The sequence below is a fragment of the Phalaenopsis equestris genome, unplaced genomic scaffold (genome assembly GCF_001263595.1).
Source record: "Phalaenopsis equestris unplaced genomic scaffold, ASM126359v1 Scaffold000376, whole genome shotgun sequence".
Classification (NCBI taxonomy): Eukaryota; Viridiplantae; Streptophyta; class Magnoliopsida; order Asparagales; family Orchidaceae; genus Phalaenopsis; species Phalaenopsis equestris.
In genome coordinates, this window is record NW_018164818.1 from 274841 (window position 1) to 281355 (window position 6515).

Here is a 6515-nt window from a genome sequence, read left to right on the forward strand (position 1 = left end):
TTTAACTTCATGAGTCACCTCATTACACCGCATTAAGCAAACACAAAGAATGTTCTAACATAGATCTAAAATATTGAAGAATCCAAGATGCCAAAATTAAAAAAAAAAAAAAAAAAACAAAGAAGATCAATCCAATAATTTCAAACGATCAACAAAGCATTCAATTTTTTTTTGGAAAGGTGGGAGCCACACCCAACTATAATAAAAAGAAATAAAAATAGTTACAGCTCGAAGATTAATACAATACAAACAACAAATAACATATCAACAGGCAAAACAGAAATAGCAGGAACAACAGTTGACAAAAACAATTGCACCAAACAACACTAAAAAATGGGCAACAACAACAATTGAATGCTAGAGATTAAACACTAGGAAAAAGCAAAAATGCAAATCAATCCTCAAACATGAAGAAGAGTGCCAAACAAACTGAAACCAAATAACGAAATACCCCTAGGAAGGAAAGAGCACGCCAAATGAGAAACTTCAATTAGCAATAACTCTAAACCAAAAAAAAAAAAAATTTTCCCAACTATATAAAATATAAAACAAACTTAGAACTTACATGTAGAAAAATATTAAAAATTCATTACAATTTTTGAATAGATTAAAAAACGGTTGAAATTTAATAAACGGTTGGAATTCATCGAAGCTCGCACCAATCTCAAACCAAGTGGAAAAAATAATCTAGAATCACCACTTAAAAAAATAAACACAAGAAAATCCAAAAAAAGAGAAACAATTGAAGCTTTTTAATAAGAAAATCCAAAAAAAGAGAAACAATTGAAGCTTTCTAATATAATTCTAAACAACAAAGAAACAAATAAAAAAACTAACAAAAAACAGGCCAATAACCCGGAATAGAAACAGAAGGGACATCAATCAACATAAACAACTACACCAAACAATAACAAAAAATGGGCTAGAATATTAACTGAATGCAGGAGATAAAATACTTTGGAAGAAGCAACCAAGCAAATCAATCATCAAAGATGAAGAAGACCGCCCTTCTAGTCGAAATCAAAGAATCACCTCAATGAAGGCAAGGGTAAATGAAATGTAAAAATAATACTACTCAAATAGAAACAACACCACACTAAAAAATAAATATATATATATAAAAAACAATCAAACAATTCTGTGGAAAAAAAAAAACCAAAATTTTATCCTAATTTTTGAATACATTTATCAAAAACGGTTGAATTTTAATAAATGGAAGGAATTCATTCAAGCTCAAAAAAGTCTCAAACTAAATAAAAAGATCAATCTAGAATCTGAACTTAACAAATAAATATAAGAAAAATTGATCACCACAAAACAACCAACAAAAACAATAAAACAACATAATCAATCACAAGAACAAACAATAAGCGGGAAGAAAGTCCCAAACAAGTCAAAACAAAAACCAAACTAGTCAGGAAAAACAATATCGAAACAAAAACTATAAGATAAATCTCCAAAAAGCCAAAAAAAAAAAAAAAAAAAAAAAACAAAACAAAAAAATAGACTCACTAAAATAACTGCCAAATGCTTCAAAATAATCGACTCACTAAAATAACTGCCAAATGCTTCAAAATAAATATAAAAAAATAATCAAGATTATTAAAAATCCTTAAATTTAAAGGAGATTTCTCCTTGAATTTCCATTTCCTGCTTTTTCTTTAATCATCTAATGAATATTATAAAGAATAATCACAATCGGAGAGCAATGAAATCTAAAAATTCTGTAATATTTTTCATACCAAATAAAACATGCAATAATTTGAATGACTAACAAATGAAATCTCTTATCTACTTTATAAGATATAGAATCATAATGATATAACACCTAAAAACTATTATGATGAGGAATTAAAAAAATAAATACATTTACTTAGTAAATAATGTGATAGAGGACATTAAAAAAATAAATGATTATGAATCACATCATTATTAGAATAAAGAACACATTTAGAATTAACAGAAATTCCTTTAAGAGCAAGAATACCTTAATTTTTAAGTTCACCATAAATAATTTTTCAAATGAAAAACAAATTTTAAAGAAAGCCTTTGAACCAAAACTAAGTGTACCTGTCAGCATGAGGTAAATGCTCATAAAGATAAAAAAAATAAACTGTTTAATAAGAATAAAAATTTTGAATATTCTAACGACAAATACAATCATCAATAATAGAAATATTGTAAATAACATGAATACATAAATCAAGAGTTCTAGAAGTGGAAGGCGGAAACCAAACATTATTAAAAAGGATATTAGAAAGCTTAATATTATGAGGTAAATCAAACCAAACAAAAAATATTGTAACCAAACTTCTCATAAAGAGAAAAATTATAAAACTAGGGATTAAAATAGAAAAATAATTTATTATTATTAGAGACCTGAAAGTTAAAGAGGGTTTTATTTTCAAAGCCACTTTAATAATGTTTTATCAAATAATAGAAAAGAATGAGATTAATGCCAAATGGAATCATAGTGGTCCAAACACTGATTAAAAAGAAAATAATAAGAATGTTCTAAATGAATTTAGATTTACACATCAAATTTTTGTTATCCAAAGAAGGTAAACTAAGACCGCTTGGATGTTTATGCAAAGCAATGACATTTTTACCTCATGGTATGAAGGTTTTTATCATTACCATTATGATTTAGGAAATTATTAATTAATTTTTTTTTTCTTTTTTAAGTCTTTGAAGAACATGGTAGATATTATAATTAACTCCAAAAAATAAATTTAAGAAGTTGAAACCTACCAACATTATAAAGTGATTTTTTATTTTTAGTCATTAAGTCAATAATGAAATTTATCAAGAAGCTTTTGACAATCAACATCAACTAGTTTAGAAAGCTTAATAATGACACAAAGAAAATCCCAAAATAGATGTTTCATAGAAAAACCAAAAGCATTAATGATGTTGTTTTGAGTAGAAATGTCAAGAGAATTAGAAAAACAAATAATTGATTTAGAAGCATTAGAACAAATATTAAAAACTTTACTAAAGATATCAATACTAGAAATAATGTGACTAACATAAGTCATATCATCTTTTTCAAAAAATAAGAATATCATCATCATAAATTAAATGAGAAATATTCTCATTAGTAGGAGAAGGATGATCAAGAATTTGATAATCAAATAAAGAATAATAAGTAGTAATAATAATAGTGGAAATGTTAGGGAAAAACGGGCAACCATGATGAAGACCAAAATAAGAGGGAAAATAGTCTCTCATGTCACCACTGATAATAATAGAAAAATTAACATCTACAATGCAAGTTTTAATCCAATTTATAAAAATAAGAGGAAAATCGAAACATTTTATTATATCGTAAAAGAAAGTTTTATTGACATTATCAAACGTTTTTTAAAAATCTATTTTAGCACAAAATTTCTTAGGAAAGTTGAATGAGTTAAAACTATAAATAAGTACATTGACTAAAATAATATTACCAGCACTATCTCGATTTTTAATAAACAACTTGAGCATGATGATTAATTTTAGGAAGAATAATTTTGAGCATGTAAACTAACATGATACCAAAAACTTTGTAAATAACATTACAAAGTGATATAGACCTAAAATCATTAAAAATTTAACATCATTCTTTTTAGGAATATTAATAAGTAGATATTTGAAAAATCTGTTAAATGACATTAATACAATTCCAACAAGTAATATGGCAAACATCTTTGAAGAATTTCAAAGTAAAATCATCCGGGCCAAAAGATTTATCAGAACAAAAGAAGGCATTGTTAATTTCATTTTTCGACAAATATTGAGAAAGAGAGATACAATCATCATTAGAAATAAAATTTCTAATATACAAATCATAATGTGAAAAATCATAATGATAATTATTAAATAAAGAAGATAAATAGATATATCCACATTAACAACACCTTCTTGATGATAAGTATAATAATTATCACCAATACTTCTTTGCTAAAATTAGAATTATGTATGAAACTAGTTTTTTGATAAAGAAACTTAGCATCATCTACTCCTTTAAAAAGGCAAGTAAATTTAGCAGATTGCTTGACTCATCTTTAATCACAAATTGAAGCTTTCATAATATTATCATGCAAAACAAATGCTTGAGAAAGAAGATCTTTACATAAAGGACAATTCTTAAGGTTACACGTCACATCACATTGCTTATACTTAAGATCCAAAATATGATTAGAAAGAGTTTTAGAAAAGACCAATTCCAATTTTTAAAGGCAATATTAACATTTTTAAGTTTATTATATAAAGCAAAGAGGGGATCATCCTTTACAGGAAGATTCTGAGCTTCAGTAATAATAGATAAATAACTGAGCAAAGACTCCAAAAATTTTTATACAAATATCTACAATGTCTATTAGAATTACCCAAAGAAACAAAAATAGGATGATTATCTGAAAAAGGATAATCCACAACTTTAAAATAAAATGAGAAAGAATTAGTCCTAACAATATTCCAAATAGCCCTATCTAATAAACATAAAATCTGAAAGACAACTATGAATGGGAGGGTTGTCCCCAATTTTTTCTTTGAGTTTCCAAATACAATTAAAAGCACCTAATAAAATTCAAGGATAATCAATATTCAAATCAACATAATTAATGAATTTCCATAAAATTTTCCTAGCATAAACATCATTATCAGCAAAAACAATTATAATGTAAGATTTAACAGAAGAAGAAAAAGGTATATGACCATGAATGTATTGAGCGCTAACATTTAAAGCACAAAATAATAGAATCTTAGAATTTCATTTAATATAAATCATGAACATAATAACTAAAATTATTGAACTATCATCATTTGAAAAAAAACTTTAAGGAATTTAAAGTAATCAACTCTGAATGAAAAGAAGAAGAAAGTTTAGTTTCCAAAAGGAATAAAAAATCAACCTTATTATCTTTAAAAAGATTTCTACAATCAACAATATGAGCAATATTATTAAACCCACACACAATTCAAACAACAATATTAAGAAGAATAAAAAAAAACACAAAAATTAGAAAAAAAAAATGAAAGTAAAAAAAAAGAAATAATTACATTCTTTTATCGAAAGGCGCTTGAGAGAAATAATTTTTAAAAGTTGCAGCATTATGAACTAAATTCTTAGAGAGAAAAGAAATAGACTTGCATTCTAAAGAACGAAAATATCCACCGAAGTATTAATAGGTAAAAAGCACTATCATAAGGTAATACAAAAGCCACTTCGACAACTTCTCCCTTCGTGCCAACATTAACATAAGAAATATGATCATTTATTGATTTAACATGACAAGAAGTGTCCATAAAAAAATATTAGGATTAGGGGCAAGTAATAAAGAATCATTTCCCAAAACAGAAATATCATTAGTTAGAGGCAGACCATTATTAGGAATGTTCTCATGAACAAAAATAGCATTAGAAATTAAAGAACATGCAACATTAGCTAGAGATAGATCATTATTAGAATGTTCTCAGGATCATCAATTACATTAGTTGTTAAAGCACATGAAATAGACAAAACATATTTATTAACATTTCTTTTAACTCTAGGATTCATATTTCTACTCTGATTCCGACCTCTAAAGGCAGGAATAAAAGGTGCAGGCTTATAGAAAGGTAGTTTAGGGAAATTCACAGAATCATGAGCAAATGTATAATATGTTTTACAAGGGTCGGGTCCCAATTCATAAATAACCTGTTGAACTATATCTTTTCCGTTAAAATTAAGAGAAATGTTATCAGGAAGAGATGATGCAACATTAAAAAAAATACTTACTCTCACATATGCTAACCACAATAAGAGGGACACGAAGTTCACTCACAATTTTGGAAATACCATTCTCATTCTAACAACACAAATGAAGATCCATAGATTTCACCCAAATAGACACATGTGTAAAATCTTTCTTCATGGGTCTGGAATTAGGAGACAGACATTTAAAAATAAAAGGTTCTTCAAAAATAAATCAAGGAGCATCAGACAATACCATATCCAAATTTTCAATACAATTAAACTTAAACAGAAAAAAAACCTCCGTAAGAGAAGGAAAATCCACTGAACATTTTGTTTTCCAAATTTTAGCAATGATTTGTAACAATGTTATCATAGAAGAGCCTTTTTTCCCAACACATATCCAACAAGCACCATACTTCATTGTTTCGAACCCTCATCGATTCCTTTCTCCGAGAAATAAAATTTATCTTTTGTGCTAGACACATATGACAAATTAAAATAAGAAATCGAGTAAAATGAGAATAAATAAAACCCCTCCAATTAAGAGTTGGAGATTGTCCAAGAAGAGATCTGGAAGAGGAATATGGGAGAGAGAGAGAGAGAGAAAAAAAAAAAGAATCATCCATAACATCAAATGGGTCATGCCGCTAAAACTTGAAAAAACACCAAAACAAAAGAGAAGGGTAAAGGAGGAACCAATGTCCCTTAAGAAGATGAAAAGAAGAAGGATCACTAGAGAGATCTAGTGGCAATGCGACACAGAATAATCACTAATTAGGAGCACAAGAAAACTCTA